The following is a 19,477-nucleotide window of genomic DNA, read 5'->3' as shown; positions in this document are numbered from 1 at the left end:
TTTTTTAATGCTTATCCATGTTCCCCATGGGCAGAGGAGCCTGGTGGGCTGTAGTCCACGGGGTCACAAAGAGTCAGACACAACTGAGCGACTAAGCACAGCAGAGCATCGCGTAAGACTCCAGTTTCCTCATTTTCATTTCTGAATTTTATTCCACTTACCTATTTTACTGCTTTGGAGCATTTTACTGATCCTGGACATTTGGGTGGTTTTCAGTTTGAGGCTATGACAGCAAAGCTGCTGTGAACATTCTTGTTCATACATCCTTATACACCTGTGTGTGAGTTTCTCCACAGCTGTGACTCTCAAACTTAATTGTGAACAAAAACAGTCAAGAGCCTCTTAAAATTCAAATTCCTGGTCCTTCTCTCTAAAGATTCTCATTCAGTTAAGTCTAGGGTAATGCCCACACAATTTCATTTCCCACATATTGTTAGGTGATAACAGAGAGAAGTTGAAAGCAACTTAAATGTCAGGTAATGGAAGAAGAGATATAATTTTGCCAACAAAGGTCTGTATAATCAAAACTATGGTTTTTCCAGTAGTCATATATGGAAGGAAGAGTTGGTCCATAAAGAAGCCTGAGTGCCAAAGAACTGATGGTTTCAAGCAGTGGTGCTGGAGGAGACTCTTGAGTCCCTTGGACTGCAAGGAGATCAAACCAGTCAATCCTAAAGGAAATCAACCCTGAATATTCATTGGAAGGAATGATGCTAAAGCTCCAATATTTTGGCCACCTGATGAGAAGAGCTGATTCATTGGAAAAGACCCTGATGCTGGGAAACATTGAAGGCAAAAGAAGCGGGTAGCAGAAGATGAGATGGTTAGATAGCATCACCAGTTCAATGGACATGAATCTGAGCAAAGTCCAGGAGATAGTGGAGGACAGAGGAGCTGGTGTGCTGCAGTCCATGGGGTTGCAAAGAGTCAGATGTGACTTAGCGACTGAACAACAATGAAGGAATGGATAAGTCAACTGTAGAATATTGTGCAATTATTCAAATACAGACAGAAGCAACATGAATACCTGAATTGAAATTAATTAATGAATTAGTATGATGCTAATTGAAAAAAAGACAATGAATTTCTGTTAATTAAAAGACACCATCATGAGGTTAAAAGACACATCTCAGCAAGAAGATATTTCCACACATATGAATGACAAAGGAACTGTATTCAGAATAGATAAAAGACAGATAATATAATAGAAAAGGGGGCAAAAGATTTGAACAGGCATTTCCTGAAGTAGATATCCAAATAGCTAATAAACACTTGAAAATGTGCTTAACGTTTATTGATAATCATGAAAATGCAAGTTAAACCGCGAGGAGATACCGCTGCACACTCAATGGACTTGTTAACATTTAATTCAGATAAAGCCAAGTGTTGGTAAGAACGTAGTGATGGGAATATAAAAGTGGTACAACCACCTCAGAAACTGACATTGTCCAGTAAAGGTGTTACAAGTGCATACCCTATAACATAGAAATTCCACTCAAGAGCATACATTCTGGATCAGGTATTAGCAAACTTTTTCTGTCAAAAACCAAATAGTAACTATTATAGGCTTTCAGGGCCAAATTCTCTCTCACAACTACTCTCAACTCCACTGAGTACTAGCTTAGTCATAGATAATACATAAAGAAATTGGCATAACTGTGTGCCATTAAAACTTTATTTACAGACACTGAAATACAAAGACAAAAATAAATCTATCTGTAAGAGAAGGAAAATGCATTGGAAAAATACTGGAAGGAATTACAATGATGGTAAGAGTAGTTATGAATATGGGTAGTATTTCCTTTTTTCTATTTTCTAAACCTTTGGTAATGTCATTATATAAATTTATAGTCAAATTGAGTTAAATAAGTTAAAGAGCTACTTCCTGTTAGTAACTGACTCCTATTTTCAGTACCTGTTATGTATCTGGCAAGATGCTAAATGCCTTACGTGTGTGATCTAGTTTAATCTCCAGAGCCCTTGTGGGAGGAGTGTTTTTAGATTATTGTCTCCTTGTGAATAAGAGGAGGAGGAGGAGGCTTAGGAGGGCAGGTACTTCCCCCTAGTTACACAATGAGAGCAGAGCTGGTGCACAAACGTGGATCCACCACACCCTCTGGTCTTCACCACTATACCAGCCTAATTCCACTTGCTAGAGCCGTGGTCCCCAAACTGGCACCTGGACCAGTTCCATGGAAGACAGTTTTCCCACAGACCAGGTGGATGGGGGATAGTTTTAGGATGATTCAAGTGCATTACATTTATTGTGTACTTTATTTCTATTATTTTATATCAGCTCCACTTCAGATCATCAAGAATTCGATCCTGGAGGTTGGTGACTCCTGTGCTAGAGAACCATGGCATCTTTCAGAGGGAAATGAGGTTAAGAATGGTTCAAGTGCAATTCTACCCGAAGAAAGTAGGTCATTAGCTTTTAGACCCCCCTGGCCCAGTGCCTCTGATTCTCAATCCCGTCTCATGTGAACGAGCCAGGTAACTTTAGATGATGCCCAAAGCCTGCTGAGCCCCAGCTTAGTCTCCTGTCAAATGCAACGACGCAGCCCACCTCGGAAGTGGTTGCGTTGATTAATGAGATAATATATAACCCATGTCCTTCAAAAGGGAGGCACTTGTTAATTTATTTCCCTCCACCCAAGGACACAGGAAACTTTAAGAAGCCCCAGCCTTTTCCTGTCACTTGGGCTCTGGTTATTGTCCTGGGTGTAATGGAGTGGAAAACTCCAAACATGGCTCCCTCTGACAGTGAATTTCTAATCTTAGAAAACTTAATGGTTTTTGTCAACCTGATTGTCCAGTGAGAGCGGATTAGGAGAATGACTTCCTTGTCACTGGGAAGTTGACTTGCTTCACAGCGTTTTTCCTGGTGCCAGTGGGAGGCATGATCGATACAACACAGACTTAAATACTTACCTGCGGTTTCAAAGTGAGGACAAAGGTTGGGTGTTCCATTTATGTGCCTTCCACCATTTCCATGTAGACCCAGGCGTGATGTGCATTACAGCGGTTTAGGCAGGCGACCCGCAGCTCTGCAGTCTGAAGGGCAGACCAGAAATTGAGCAGTTGCTTCCTCCTGACCAGCGAAGCACAGGCCCCTCAGGCTCAGGCTGGTTTGTCTTTTCTTGCTCTGTTTTTCCCGTCTGGGAAAGGAGGGTCCATTAGTTACTGTCTGTGCTACAGGGGAAGGACGGCCTTGCTTTTTTCTGTATCAGGACATCCCAGACATCATGCACTGGGGCAAAAATGGATGGTGACTGCTAATGGAGATGCAGTTTCAAATCCCTACCCACTGTCTGCCTATTGCCAGGAGCATCTCTCACACCAGGCTACTCTCTAAAGCAGATGGAACTCAGGAAGCCTCAGCCAGAATTTAGTCACCCAGGGAAACTCCTGCCCTGTCCAGGGAAGCCCTCTCAGTCCTGGAGGGCAAAACAAAGCCTCATCTTATTTGAGGCACTTAAAATGATGTCATTTCCTCCGGGATATCAGATGAGGCAGGTCCCCTGTACTTTTACTTCGTCTACTTATTTTAACTAGAAATAAATCAGTATTTACATCATTAGAATGTAACCTTCCTGAAGGCAAAGCTGTCTACATGCTTTGTTCACTGCTGAACCGCAGTGCTTAGAAACACTTGTGCCATGTGGTAGGTACTCAGTAAATACTCGTTATATACATGAATTAATAAATCAGTTATATATAATTACTTGTTTATGTCCTGTCTCCCCTACTTATGAGAGAACCTCCATGAAAGAAGGAATTGTGTTTATCTTATTCATCCTGTATTCTTAGGACCCAGATGAGAAACTGGCACATAGTAGGTGCTCAATAAACACTGAAGAATAATAACGTATTTTAAATTTTTATATTAAATTAATGATAAAAATTTTATTCATGTAACAAACAGTATCACAGTTATTTTTAGAAAAAGAGAGTAAGGTAAAAGACATATCTCCCACCACTCTTAAGCAGCTACTTTAATTATTTTGATGTTTTTCCTTTCAGGGTTTTTCCACTGTGTGTTTTACACATAATTTTAATCAGGTCACTTTAAGTGCACACGCGTGCACACACACACGCACATCAACAGCTGTCCAGGTGGCAGGGATTTTTATGAATTTAAGAGCAGGAAGGGAGGACTGGATGAATAATGTCTCTCTTATTGTTATAATTAATTGTTGGTCCTACAATGGGATTGATAGCATCATGGGAACAGCCAGCGAGAAGCATTGCTCACTAAAGGTTTACCCCTGGGGTCAAGGCAAATCTGGCTATGGAAAAAATTTGCAGGTTAGAAATAATCCACAGGAAAAATGCTTTATTTTTATGCTCACAAATCAGGGAAACTTGCCGTGGCCACTGCTAACCATAAACCGGTTATATACACTGCTGTGGGCTTAGTGGCTCAGGGCTCATTTCTCAGCCTTTTTTATTTGGATCATTATATAGAAATCAACCCAGTTTCTATCTTTAAGCCCCTAGTGCTACAGTGCCAACAAGTGACTCTGACTGTATTTATAGAAGTGAGGAAACCACTGTATACTTTAAAAAACAAAACAAATCCACACCCTGCTCTGTTATTTTCAAAATACCTTTCTGAATGTTTAGAGGAAAAAGGGCCTACTCCCTGTAAGATGCAGCCCATAATAGTAGAAAGCCTCTTAGGTTACAATGGGGAAAATTCACGCAAATTCCTTATTGATAAATAAGGTAGACAGGAAGTTGAGTGAACAAATTATCTATTGTTAGAGGGACTACTTTGGGGCTTGGATAGAGACTGTGTTGACTGGTGGATAAGAGATTTATCTTGATCTGGATCTTTTGTCTTTTTTTCTGTTCCTTATCTGCAATAGCAAACAGGAGTAAATGGTGAAGGGAGGGGATTTATTTGAGATGAATAAAACAACGCTCTTTCAGGAGATGGTTCAGTGCAGCGGTCCCCAACATTTCTGGCACCAGGAACTAGTTTCTTGGAAGTCAGTTTTTTAAAAAATAATTTTTATTTATTTATTTATTTTTATTTTTGGCTGTGTTGGATCTTCATTAGAGCCCACTATGACTCAGATGGTAAAGAATCTGTCTGCAATGCAGGAGACTTGGGTTCGATCCCTAGATTGGGATGATCCCCTGGAGAAGGGAATGGCAACCCACTCCACTATTCTTGCCTGGAAAATTCGAGCCACCAGGGAAGCCCTGTGAAAGACAGTTTTTCCATGGATGGGGTGGGAGGATGGTTTTGGAAAGATTCAAGTGCCTTACATTTATTGTGCACTTTATTTCTATTATCATTACATCAGCTACACCTCAGATTATCAGACACTAGATCCCAGAGGCTGGGGACCCCTGGTTTAGTGGAAAGGCAGATGAACTGTGTGCTGGTTTCTAGCTCTCTGACCACCTTAATGTGTGAACCTGGTCACCCTTCTGGGAGCTGGGTATGACAGTGACCTCATCTCACCTTCACAGAGTTGTTTGGAGGATCAAATAAAACCCTAGCAGTGGAAGCACTTTGAAAACATGTAGTTAAATGGTCTTTAAATGAGTGGTAAGGCTCAACATTGCAGGAGGAAGCCATACTATTGAAAAGCGCTGGTGAGGAACTTCGATATTCAAGCTCCAGCAGCCATAAAGGAAACTGAGACCAGCTGAGAACTTGGGACTTTTGTATATTGGAGGCACAGAAGGAGAGAGAGAGGGAGCAGGTTTCTCAAGCATTCAAAGGATTGCCCCTGCGTGCTAAGTCACTTCATTCATGTCTGACTCTTTGCAACCCTATGGACTGTAGCCTACCAGGCTCCTCTGTCCGTGGGGATTCTCCAGGCAAGAATACTGGAGTGGGTTGCCGTGCCCTCCTCCAGGGGATCTTCCAGACCCAGGGATCAAACCCTGGGTCTATCCAGCATTAGGAGGCAGGCTCTTTACCACTAGAACCACCTGGGAAGCCCAAAGAGTGACAGAGAGAAAAATTTCTCTCTGTAGTAGTAACCAGCTGTGTGTGCGTGCTAAGAAACTTCAGTGTCTGACTCTGCAACACTATGGACAGTAGCCCATACTTGATAACAGTTGAGTTAAATGGGAAAGAGCATGTGTATTTGTTTCTACTTCTCTGATTTTTCCTTTCTAAGATGTTGATGTTATTTGTAAAATGAAGATGGGAAGAGATGTCCATTTAAGCAGAAATTCTAAGAAAATTAGATTTCTAGGGTAAAATAGTAAACTTTGTCTTACTTTCCCCCGTTGTTAATAACTGAAACAGCTGGATCTGTTAAACAATATATTACCTTCAGATAGGCTTATTGAATTCACTTATCCATTCAACAAAGATGAACTGAGTATCCAGCTGAATGTACACTGGAGAAATAATTTGCTTCTCTAGGGCAGTTCTTATATTCCCAAACCCACTGGGCATTGCAAAGTTTCCCAAGAAGAAACTAATAAAGAAATTGCAAGATCAAAGCACCATTCAGAATTCAAAAAAGAAACATCAAATGCGGTTCAGGGACTGATGACACGTATTTTCTGCTCTTTCCTGGCCACACAGAGGGACTACATTCCCCAGTTTCCCTTGCATGTAACAATAGCCACAGGACTGTATTCTAGACAAGAAATAAGAAGCTGCTCACCGCTTTCAAGCCTGGCCCATAAAATCCTCTCCCACAATGCTCTTTCCTTGTCCAGCTGGCTAAAATCCAGGGGACCTCACATGTTGAGGATGGCAGCACCTCCATCAATCTGGATCCCTGAATGACTGCAGAGAAGAAGCCTGCCCTGTGAGCTGTTCACCAAGCCAGTGCCCTTATGAGAACATGAAGTCAATCTCAATTATGTTGTGTCATTAGGCTTTTGGGGTCTGTTGGTTCAGCAGTTATACTAATTAAACTAATTCATATGGCAACCAAGTCTTCACATTTTAGGCCTATAAGAAGGAAGAAATCAGGAACTGTAACAAATATCAGCAATGGGTGCTTTTGCTGTCATTAAAAATTTCAATTTTTAATGGCATTCTTAGTCTGATTATTCCAGGGACTTGCCTTCTAGGAGAATCATCTGCACTTTTCTCTGCCTTGGTGTTTCCACAGCAAGAGAGTAGATTTATAGATAGATGTAGTTATATAACTACAAAGATATTTTTGAAGGTATAGTGTAAACATAAACTCTTTGAAGGGTAGATGGATGCAGATACAAAAGCAGAGCGTAAGGCATCAGAAAGAACCTGGCTTTCTGTATCTCTGATCATTTCTCTGCCAACCCAGCCCTGCCAGGGTATCCACAGTGATGTCAGGCATCTGTAACCTGAGTCTTACCCAAGCCCTGGGCCAGTGGGAGCCTGGCCTCATACCACACCAGGAATCTGCTATCTATCAGTGAGCAAACTTGTGCCAGAAAATAGGCTCTCTTCAGTTGCTTCAGCCTTCAGTTAGGATGCTTTGGTTGAAAGTGATAGAAAATGCAAACCAAGCTAATTTCTGCTAATAGGGAGTTTATTAATATATGCAACTGAAAACCCAGGACCAGGGACTAGTTCCAGGAAGAGCTGGATTCAAGGGCCCCAACAGCATCATTAGAAACTGTCTCCTCTTTGTTCTATTCTTTTTCTTCCTTCAGTCTCCATTTTGCCTGGTCACAAATGGTTGCAGCAACATCAGCTACCTAAGGTAACTGCTCCCCTGAACCAATCCCAGTGGCCAGAGAGGCACAGTGCTTTGATTGGCCAGGTTTGGTCATGTGGTCTACTCTGGTGGCTGGATGTGAGAACTCTGCACAGATGGCAGAGACTGAAAGCAGGGAAGAGATGGCTTCCCGGGGGAATGGCAAGGGCTATTACCAAGAAAGGGAGGATGAGTGCCTAAGAGGCAAACCTTACTGGGTACAGAGAGGTTAAGGTCATAAGCACTGTGCTGTGCCTTTCTGCCTCTTTGCTCCCTGTGGTGCAAACCCACCTCCCTGCCTCTTCTAGAACCTAGCAAGAGAGACCGGAGCCCTAGTTCTGAACCCCAGCAGCAGGCTACATATCCTGTCCCACTTGCTTGATCCTTGGCTCAGCACTGGTTTCTAGGTTTCCCTAATCCTGCAGGAGACCAGGGGCAGGGATGGGCAGCTTTGGGCTCTGTAGCAGAATTCCTGCCTGTGCATCTTGCTATTGGCTTCTCTCACTGCTCTTCTTTCTGATCTCTGGGGCCATCCAGTCTGCCTGCTCCATCAGGTTGGGTTCCTTGGTCATCATTATCTGCCTACATTGCACTTAGGTTTTGCTCATACTCTTTTGGACATAATTGTCAAGTTCTCAAGAGATGAGCTTCCATCTGTTTGGTCTTGTGGTATTTCTGGTTCCAGCCTTCCTTCTTCTCCCATCCTCAGCCCCACCTGCTCCCACAACCAGCCCTCCTCTGTACTTCAGACACCTCTAGATTTTGTCAGCCTGACAGGCTCCTGGGATGGGAGGCCTGGGCATCCAGCAGCTCTGAGATGGACAGTCAAGTGTCTTCTGGACCTCCCTGGGCCAGAGGCACATTCTCTACAATTGGGCTAGAGCTCTGACCTTGTGACCCTTCTCTGGCCTTATAAAGTGGGAAGACTGGTACTGTTTGTAGATCTGAAAATAAAATCACTTTTAATGCATATGTGTTATAGCTCATCAGCATACAGGCCTGGAGACAGCTCATGAACAGAAAATATCCTAAGTCCTGAGTTGGTTGGAAGTGGAGGAAGTACTGTGGGTTCCCCAGAGGTCTGTGGTAGGAGCCATCCCATGTGGGCAAGGCCTTCTTCATCGATTGTGGGGGGATTCAGGATGCTTCTTTGAAAACCATCTTGAGCCTTAGGTTTCAGGAAAAAGGGGAAAATGTTCCTTATTTGGAAACTAATGAAAACACTTATAAAGATAAGAATAATGGTATTTTATTGAGGCTTTTCTATAATATTAATATGTTCCAGGCATGTTAGAAGCCCTTTACATATCTCATTTGCCATGAATCCTTACAACACTTTCATGAGATGGTGTTATAATCTCTACCTTTTATAGGTAAGAGGTAGGAGGATTGAGAAGGCAAAATAATGTATCCACAGCTACACAACTAGTAAGTGATAAGGACTAAGGTTCAAATACAACCATTCTCACACTAGGGGCTTCATCAAAGTGCTTAGCTTTAGAAGGGGTTCAGGCTTTATAAAGGGCTTACATGAGCTGGGGACAGTGCCAGGTTGAAAATGCCAAATCAAAGCAGAAAGGACAACAGGTTGTCAGGCTGGTCCTCAATTAGAGATTAGGCTCAGCCAATGTCACACACAGGGACAAAGACAGACCAGGAACCCCAGTGCTCAGAAAATCAGGTCGCCAAGGTCTGAATAAAAAGTGCAGGAGGCCCGAGGCTGGGGCGGAGGGCAGGGCCAGAGGGAAAGGTGATCTGCCAGGAGCCAACTGACCTGGCTCTGAATGCGCCGGTGTTTCTCCCCTCCAGGGTGTATCTTGGCTCACAGTTCAACCCCTTTGTGCTGAATCGGGATCTCAAGGCATAGTTCATGGAGTGTTGGGACGGGGCAGAAGTGGTCAGCCAGAACTCAGAGACCACAACAAAGTGTTTTCTGGGTTGAGTGTCCCACCACAAGGCCACACAATGCCAGGGGGACTCTGCGAGATATTTAAGGTGTGTGCAGAAGAAAGAAATGGGAAACGAGAAAATGAGAATTTGCAGGAGGGCAAGAGCAGAGAAAGACAACACCGGGGCGATTGTGACGGGAGGTCAGAGGATCGAGCTTTGTCATTTACTGCCTTGCCCCACAGTACTGCTCCCAGAAACCTGTTCAGGGGTCAAGGTGGGAGGGCAGGCTGTACTGAACAACCTGGGCTTCCTTCCTCCACATTTGTCCACTCTTCTGAACAAATTTTGAGTATAAAATATCTCTCCCTAGGCAGGAAGAGTTCTAGTAATAAGGTGCCTGGAGTTAGTTATGACACTGAAGCCTCTCACAGGAAGGAAATATTTTTTTATGTCATCATAAAACTGCTCAACTCCTCTAAACCTGCTGTGGAAACGGTGACTCTGAGGACAGAGTGGAGATAAGAGCGTCTGACCTGAAGCTGAGGCAGAAGGGAAAGGTAGGGACACAGGTCCCCTCCCAGCTCAGAGTCACACTGGCTTTTCTACTGCATCCCAAGTCAACAGGAAAAAACAACACAAGTCAGTCAGAGAGGAAAATGAAAGGACAAATGGAAGTCCCTGGACTATGCCCAGCCCGGTCCAGAGGAATTACACCTGTAAGATCTCCCAGGAATCAGTCATCTCCCTGGTAGGGGCAGGTGTGGGTGGGTAGGGACAGGTGTCTGTGTATAGCTGCCCTGAACTCTCTGCTTAACTAGAACGCCTTGTCCTGTTGTTGTTCAGTTGCTAAGTTGCATCCGACTCTGCAACTCCATGGACCGTAGCACACCAAGCTCCTCTGTCTTCCACTATCTCCCAGGGTTCAAACTCATGTCCATTGAGTTGGTGGTGCCTTCTAACCATCTCCTCCTCTGCCAACCCCTTCTCCGTCGCCTTCAATCTTCTCCAGCATCAGGGTCTTTTCTAATGAGTTGGCTCCTCATATGAGGTGGCCAAAGTATTGGAGCTTCAGCTTCAGCATCAGTCCTTCCAGTGAAAATTCAGGATTGATTTCCTCTAGGGTTGACAGGTTTGATCTCCTTGAAGTTCAAGGGACTCTCAGGAGTCTTCTCCAGCACCACAGTTCAAAAGCATCAATTCTTTGGCGCTCAGCCTTCTTTATGGTCCAACTCTCACATCCGTACATGACTGTCCTAGCCCCGCCTAAAGTAAGTCAGTGTAGGTCTGCTAGGCTGCGTTCACAGACCTCTCCCTCAGACAAGAGGTACCCCAGCATCGAGCTCTGCAGGCAGCGAGACTTCTGTCCAAATGTCACTCTGGCATTTCTAGCTGAGTCATCTTGGGTGACTGCCCCTTTCTGAGCCTCTATTCCCTCATGAAGTTGAGGAAAACAATGCCCATCTCCCAGTGGTTAGAGGCTCAGAGCCAGAGAGGGCAAAACACCGCTGGTGAAGCTCAAAGTTTTGTATCTAAAGATATTATTACACAGTTTTCCCACCCAGAGCCTTAATGGTACGTTCCCTTCCAGAGATGCAGCTTTGAGGGTCTTTGTCACACAGGCCCTGGAGACAGAGGTGAATAAGGCAGGGGCCTGCCCACCAGGGCACACAGTGAGCAGGGAAAACAAGACAGGCAGACACCATTAGAATCAAGGCGAAATGTGCTGGGATGAATGAGCAGCTCTGGGAGCTCTCGAGAGTGAAGAGTGTCCACCTAGGGGATACAGCAGATCAGTATAAGACCTGGGCCTTGAAGGGTGAGCAGGATTTTATTGGACAAAAAGTAATTAGCAGAGAAAGGGAATTTTAGGAAGAAGGAGCTACATGAACAACAGTATAGTCATTTGATATGACCCAGAGTATTAGGAGCAACATGAATGGTCTAAAAGGCTGGAGAGTATAGTACATAATGGGCAGTGACAAGAGGGAGGTGAGAAAGGCAAGCTGGTCAAGACTTAGCTGTGGTTAATACAACCAAGAATGATCCCATGAAAGTAAGAATGCTTCCCAGAGGACTTCCTGTGATGGAAATGTTCTGTATTCGCACTGTCCAATATGGTAGCCAGTTGGCCTTGTGTGGTTTGTTGTTGTTCAATCGCTCAGTAATGTCTGATTCCTTGCGACCCCATGGACTTGGAGCACACCAAGAATCTCTGTCCTTCATTATCTCCCAGAGTTTGCTTAAATTCATGTCCATTGGGTTGGGGAGGCTATCTAACCATCTCATCCTCTGTCACCCCCTTCTCCTTTTGCCTTCAATCTTTCCCAGCCTTCAGTCTTTCCCAGAATCAGAGTCTTTTCCAATGAGTTGGCTCTTCACATCAGGTGGCCAAAGTACTGAAGCTTCAGCTTTAGCATCAGTCCTTCCAATGAATATTCAGGGTTGATTTCCTTTGGGATTGACTGGTTTGGTCTCCTTGCTGTCCAAGGGACCCTTTAGAGTCTTCTCTTGTGTGGCTGTGCTTTGTGGCTCAGTCGTGTTCAACTCTTTGCAACCCCATGGACCCCACCAGGCTCCTCTGTCCATGGAGATTCTCCAGGCAAGAATACTGGAGTGGGTTGCCATTTCCTCCTCCAGGGGATCTTCCCAACCCAGGGATCGAACCCAGGGCTCCCACATTGCAGGATTCTTTACTATCTGAGCCACCAGGGAAGCCCTTTTGTGGCTACTGAGCACTCAACATGGAGCTAGTATGACTGAGAGATGAAACTTTTAGTTTCAATTAATTTCAGTGTCAGTTTATGTAGTTCCATGTGACTAGTGGCTATGATACTGGTCAGTGTTACCATCAAACACTGACAATTACTTCGAGTATATAGAGGGAGCCCTCAAGATCCCCACCTTGCTGTTCTGTCCTCAGCCCCTACAACGCGAGCTCCTAAGCCAGCCATTGCTGTGATCATGCAGCCAAGTGGTTGAGTTGGGCTGAAACACAGCTTGTTTCCTGCTTGCCAAGCTGTGGCCCAAGATGTGGTTGTGTCTGCTTGGAGGAAGTGGCAGCTTTAAAAAAATTCTTCCAAAGGCGTCATGTGGACTAGCAGCAGCCCTGTTTCTGCCCTTGGTGGCCTCTCTGCAGGCAGAGTCCGGTTTCCTCTCTGCTCCTACTTCCTGGAGCTCCTGGTTCAGGTGAGCATCCCTGGGGCATGACTCGGGTAGGGCATGCTGGGTGCTGGCTGTTACTCAGGAACGCTCCCATGAGGTGCTGAGGCCAGGCTCTCATTAAGAATGTCAGTGTCAGTTTCTACTCTGCAGCCCTACCTGTCTGCAAGCAGGTCGCTTGGCCTGAACTTGGGAAGAGGTCATGGGAGGCTCTGACTCTGGCCACAGGTTAAAAGCAAGGTCATTATTCAGCTTTACGTGGCATAAAACATATTTTGCAATTTAATTCCCACCTGGCCTCCTGGTCTAGTTCTCAGTAGTTTCTAATACAAAAGCGAAGAGGAGGAAAGGTAAGCCATTAAGTTCCTCCAGAACCTCCTCGCCTCCCAACCAAAAGGACATGGATTACACTTTCTAGTCTTGAACACAAAACAGGAACATATTCATGAGCCAACATGTCCATTCATGATTCCCTGCTCTAGAACATAGGCACAAGCTTTCTGAATTGGCAGGAATATTGAATTCTAAAATCTCATCATAAGATGAGGAAATTTGGGTGCCAGGGAAGTTTGATGACTTGGTCAAGGCCATGCAGAGATGAGAGGAAGGTATGACTGGATTCCAGTTCTCCTAACTCAGTCCAGTCCTAATTATAAAAATCAGATTGCAAACCAGAGGCAATGGGTTGAAGTTAGCTTGCTGTTTTTGTTGTCGTTGTTTGATTGTACACAGTGTTGGCCCATGCAAGGTTTTAAAAATGTTTTTGAATCATTTGCCAATATTTAAAAATCAGATGAATTCCTTTTGAAATCCCTATTGGCTGTCATCTGGGGGCCTGTAATTCTACATGGCAGCAAGGGCATATAGCGAAGTAATGCCTGATCCTGCCAAAAGAGAGGTAAAAGTGAAAGGGGGAAGATGTAGACCGTTTCAGAAGCTGGTCAGCGAAGGCCACATCAAACTGATCCCAAAGTAATATATGCTGCTTTGAAAGTGCTAGGTTAGTGATTTGCTACTGCTTACTTTGAGTTTCAGTTTGTAGACGTTCAAACAAAATAGAGATCTTAGAAATCACCTGGTTGAGCCGAATTTTTTTTTTTTTTTACAGATGAGTGTTGTGTCTAAACCACTGTGCATCTAAGCCTGCAGATAAAACAGGATCACAGGGAGTTGTAACCAGGTAGGATTTTATAGGCTCCCCTGGCTCCAGCTCTACGGGGGGGCTCCAGATCCATCACATTTCCGCCTAAAATAGTTTTGGCAAAAAATTTCCTAGGAATATTTCTTATGGATTCTGTGTAGTGACAGCACTGATGTCTGCACCAAACACATTGATGTCCAACTTGGCACATAACAGGCTTTCATTCAATAAATTTGTTAACAAGTGAATGCATCTGTGGGTCAAAATTGGGTGTAGCTTCCTTATACATGTTGCCGTTTTCAGTACATAATCTTTTCAAATTAATATTGATGAATCTTGACAAAATCCTGATATCTCTGTCAATTATAATCTGTTCTTCTTTAAACAGATGTGACATTGCTCTGATTTGGAGCAGCAGAGAATCAGAGCACTGGTGTTATGTTTTTCAGGATGTATTTTGCAGTCTCATAAAATATTAATATTTTAATTGCCCCCAAATGAAAACTAAATAAATCTTCACACCACTAGGTAGGAAATCAGCAGGAAGGAAAAAAAATAAAACTAAACTAAAAACAAACCAAAAACACCATGCTGTTGCCCAAACCAAGTCAATCATCGTTTGAAGCCACCAGTACCATCTTTGCTCACAGCCAAGGAGCTGGCCCCGATGTCTTACATCTTTCTATTCCCCAGATATTTGAGTAAGAAACCTTTGATTCAATTTTTACTCACTCTTATTATAGCTCTCTTGTTCCAGGGCTCTTTTGTGGATGCCTTAGTTATCCTCAGAAACAATTCTGCCCTCTCTCCACTGTTACCCCTTGTCCTTGAATTGGACAAATGTCCCTCAACTTTGCCATTCCCTGAGACAAGTCATCTTCTGAGAAGCAGCTTAGTTCTGCAGGTAATTGGATCCTGGGGCAGGGATGGTACCCAGTCCTCCAGTCTGGTTCCAACATGTCTGGACACATCTTAAGCTATGTTATCTGATACTAAAGGTGGTAACACATTGGAATGCTTTGCTCTTTCTTTGCTGCTGTCTTCTAGAGCAGTGCAGGGACCTTGCTTATCTCCACTTCACGTGGGAGTTATTGCTGATTTGATCACTGTACAAAAATGAGGTTATACAAGTCCAGCTCTTTGTGAACCCATGGACTGTAGTCCACCAGGCTCCTCTGTCCATAGCATTATCCCCTCAAGAGTACTTGAGTGGGTTTCCAGTTTCTTCTCCAGGGGATATTCCCAACCAGGATCAAACCCAAGTCTCCCACATTGCAAGGAGATTCCTTACCATCTGAGCCACCAGGGAAGCCCATACCAATTTGAAAGCCTTTGCCAACTAAAAACTTTTTCTCCATAAACATCAATACACTAGAGAGAAATCTTCACAGTGAAAACTCTTTTTTTAATTTTTTGAAAATTAAGTCTCAGGTTGCATAGAGGGGCAATAAATTACCACTTACTATGTGCCAGAAATTATACCAATTCTATGTCTTACTAAATCCTCACAACAGCCTGAAGAGGGCTTTATAATCCGCATTTATAGATGAACAGTGGAGATTCCGTGAGTAGAGTGGCTTGCTTGTATAAAGGGCTGAGCCAGAATTCAAATTAAGGTTTTTCTAACTACAGAGTCCTTTTTTTAGTGTTGCCTTTCCAGAGAGACTTTTTTCCTTAAAGCACCCCCAAAGCACACAAAACAGCCTTCTTCTCTGTGTGTTACCACCGGGAGCTCATAAAACAACATATTTCCACCGTAGTCTGAGACTTTGCAAAATGCACATATAACTAACTGGGAAAATATAATGTTTGAACCATCTCGGTAGAGAGAACTTCAAAGCAATAAGCCCAGGGCAAATGCCATCTGATCGCCCAGCCCAAAGATCAGCCTAAAACTTTCTGTAGGGTGTTACTCTAAAGATAACCCAAAAGGTCTCATAGCTTCCTGGTTGTTAAAACAACTACAGTAGCAGGAATTGAGACCTAAAGATCAGCGGAGTAGAAATGAGGAAGGAAATGGCATGTTAAATGACTACTTTTCCCCAGTTGGCCCTATTCTTTCTAGATATAGTCCCAGAACCTGCATAGTTACAGTGGGAGAATTTGATCGATCAAAGGCTGAAAGTTTTCTACCAAGGTTCAGGCTGTTCAAAACTTGAAGTACTTCGAAGTTTGGGGTATAGTAGAATTTCTAGGAAATTTATGCCTCTATCTCTGTTAGGCTGGTTTGACACAAATACCCTCTTAGGAGGCCCTTCACAAGCCACCGTGTATATTCTCCTAGGACAGTAATAAAGTATGTCCTTGTAGTCTCCTGCCTCCAAGGATCTCATTTTAATTCCTGCCTCTTTTTATCCTTTTCTGGTTTCATTAAATTCATTGTCACTTTGGTTCTTTTCTTTTCTTTTTTGTTTTCATTTTTACTGGAGTATGATTGCTTTCAATGTTGTGTTTCTACGGTACAACAAAGTCAATCAGCTATATATATATACATATAGCCCCTCTTTTTTGGATCTTTCTCCCTCTCTCTCCCCATTTTTCTACTTCAGTTCAAAGGAGTTCCCCATTTCCTCACTTCTGAAATTACTCCTGGAAGGCAAATCCAGTAATTTCCCATCTCCTTTTCCAGGCACACAGGGTGCTCCTTAGCCGAATAAGATCCCCACCCGACCCCCCACCCAGAGAGCCCTGGCAGGCTTTTGGGTTGTAGCAAGAGTAAAGGTTTAGTTTGATGTGGTTAAGCCAGTCATCACGGTGTCTTCAGACTCTCAGCCCCAAACCACTCTGGGGTACATCACCCTCACTTTCCATTTCTCTGGATTATCTTTCATCTGTTCACCACTAACCCTCACAGCCTCAACCAAGGCTGAACCGGGGGCCAGCAAGGTGGTACGCTTCCTTTCTTGGTTGAGATACTAACTGCTGTGGCTAAAGCCATTCCTTTTCAGACTCGTTACAGGGAACAAGAGAAAGAGAAAGCAAGAGTGAGTGCTGCAAAGACTGCTGTTACATGGTTTCCCTTAAGCCCAGAAATAGAAAGCCAGACTTCCGACTTGCAGAGCCTCTGTGCAAACCACCAGACCACACTGCCAGATAAGAAAAATGTTCGATTGTGTCATATTTCCTTCATCAGCACTAGTTTCTGAAAATGCCCCTGAGTTTCAGAGAGCCTGGCCATGATCCTAAGATTAAGAGAAGATGAAAGAGGAGGGAATAAGGGATCAGATCTTTTTCTTTTCAGGTGTAAGTTTATTTTCAACCACAGAAGTAAAGGGAAGGAAAGATTATGAGAGATTAGATGTGAGCTAACTTTATTTGCAAAAGAAATTTCTTATTTGCAAGAGAAATGAATTGGACATCAACAGGCATTGAGAAAGGGAGCCTGCTAGTTTAAAAAACTGTGTCCTTGGTCTTTTAATTCCCTTGTTTATTTATTGAGTGCCTACTGTATGCCAAGGGCTGTGCTTATTGCTGCAGATCCAAAGAGGATGAGGCATCTGTTCGCAGAACAAGGAGGCTGGATTAGATTCAGATTCACCTAGATTCCAACTCATGCGCTCAGCACCACCTCCACCACCAAAATAATTTTACTCCACTCTCCCAGAGAAGCCTTGGTGGGCATCTGTGTTGTCAGCTGCTGCAGGAAGAGTGATGGCCAGGGTATTGACAAGCTCCTAACTGGATGGTAGGAGGTACCGTCTGCTATAAAAGGTTATCTTTGGACCAGGCTGGGCTGCTTGTGCTTGGAAAAGACTTGGAGGGTAAAGCCTGGTGATCTGTCAACCTGGGGTAGGACCTGGCCCAGCAGACAGATGACAAAGGTTGGGGAGGCAGATGACAGACAAGGCTCTCGTGGGGAAGTAGCCATTTCAGGGATGCAACAACAGCATGGAAACCAGGACCTCAGAAGCCGGTGAGCTCACCAGGGGCACAAAGAAAGGAGAGAGCCTGATGTGGCCCCAAAGCTCAGGACCAGAGACCGGGTTTGGAGAGCTGCTGATAGGAGCCTCGTGGTGAAGACAAAGGAAGGCGAGGGGACTTCCGTGGTGATCCAGTGGCTTAAACTCTGTGTGCCCAATGCAGGGAGCCTGAGTTCAATCCCTGGTCAGGGAACTAGACCTTGCATGCCACAAATAGACCCCTGGTGTCCCAACTAAGATCCAGCACAGCTGGAAAAAAAAAAAAAAGACAAAGGAGAGGTAGGAGTCAGGAGTCTCTTTTATCAATACGTAACCAATACAAACCCAGCTACTTATGAGTGACTTCTGTTTGCCTATCCATGTGCCTTGGGGCTTCCCTGATGGCTCAGAGAGTAAAGAATCTGCCTGCAATGAGAGAGACCTGGGTTCAATCCCTGGGTCAGGAAGGTCTCCTGGAAAAGGGAATGGCAACCCACTCCAGTATTCTTGCCTGGAGAATCCCATGAACAGAGGAGCTTGGTGGACTACAGTCCATGGGGTTGCAAAGAGTCGGACAAGACTGAGCAACTGAGTTCACACAAACACACATAAACACACACACATACACGTGCCATGCCCTGAGGGGTTCAAAGGAAGAGCCAAGTTAGAATTTCACATCTAATGTAGAGCTGATCAAATCCATACACTGAAATTACTGCTGGCTGAGACAATCCTGCATGGGTCACGCAGTACTGGCACTCGCACAAGCTCTTTCTCCTTGCCTTATCTCGTTTAATCCACCCGACAGCCCTGCAAGGTGGGGACCGTAGTCCCTGTTTTAGAAATAAGGGTGCTGAGGTTCTGAGAGACTGTGTACCTTATCCGAATTGGTCCAGCTAGTAAGTGGCTGAGCCAGGCTTCAGATCCAAGCCTGTGTTGAGCCTCTGAACTTTCTAGTATAGCCTGCAGCATCCCTGTACTGGAATAATACGGTGCTCCATTGAGCTCATATGCTTAGATGTTCAGCTGTGTCTGACTCTGAGGGAAAAGTAAATACCAGCCGGAGGTGCAGGGGAGAAGGGCAGCAGGAGGAGCCCTAGGAGCGGGAGGGTGCTTTGCAGGCATGGGGTCAAGGATGGCTTCTTGGAATCAGAGGGTCTGTTGGAGCTGGTTCAAAGCTGTAATCATGAGTCTTCTCCAGTTTCTGAGGCAGAGAAGGAGGGTCTATGTTAGGATGTAAGCCATCCGGCAGTTGCTATCTGCAGTGGCCCTGCCCTGAAGACACGGGGGTGTCACGCAGAGCACACGTGGTGTGAGAGCTCACGGCAGGAGCCACGCTCCATCCGGTCAGACAGACACCCAGGCGGCCCACAGGCCCAGCCCCCAAGCCGTGGGCTTGCAACCCCCTCGCAGAACCGCCACTGGCCCCCGAGCAGAAGTGAGAAGGAAGTACCCCCTCAGCCCTAGGCCGTGGAAGGGGTCTGGCTGTCCACCAGGGCCTGCGGGTATCCTGGCAGAGACAGGAGGTAGCACAGGCCCCAGGCTCTAGGGTGCCAGAGCCTCCCGAGAAGGAACAGGTGCGAAGCAGGGCAATTAGCTGGGAAGGCATCCGGGGGGCAGGTGGCCTAGAGCTGATTGGGGAAGTCACCAGGATTACATCATTGGCCAATGAGTAGGCTTGATTAACTCTCGGATGAGCGCAGTGTCGAGAGGGAACGGTT

At 44.7% G+C, this 19,477-nt stretch overlaps 1 long non-coding RNA gene across 2 annotated transcripts in view; it reads left to right on the top strand.

Annotated features, from left to right (window-relative positions):
* Window positions 1-19,477, top strand: part of LOC145526301 (uncharacterized) — a 36,683-nt gene that overhangs the window by 9,018 nt on the left and 8,188 nt on the right. The window contains exons 3-5 of one of the 2 annotated variants that reach the window (XR_014068834.1): window positions 1,685-1,769; window positions 2,297-2,331; window positions 13,825-13,896. This is a non-coding gene — a long non-coding RNA (uncharacterized LOC145526301). The remainder of the gene's footprint in view (window positions 1-1,684; window positions 1,770-2,296; window positions 2,332-13,824; window positions 13,897-19,477) is intronic. The other variant, XR_014068835.1, reaches the window with a different exon arrangement.

Source organism: Giraffa tippelskirchi, chromosome 11 (assembly GCF_054371585.1).
Source record: "Giraffa tippelskirchi isolate mGirTip1 chromosome 11, T2T-mGirTip1v1.2.pri, whole genome shotgun sequence".
NCBI lineage: Eukaryota > Metazoa > Chordata > Mammalia > Artiodactyla > Giraffidae > Giraffa > Giraffa tippelskirchi.
Note: the sequence above shows the minus strand (reverse complement) of the source record. Positions and strands in the feature narration are given on the sequence as shown.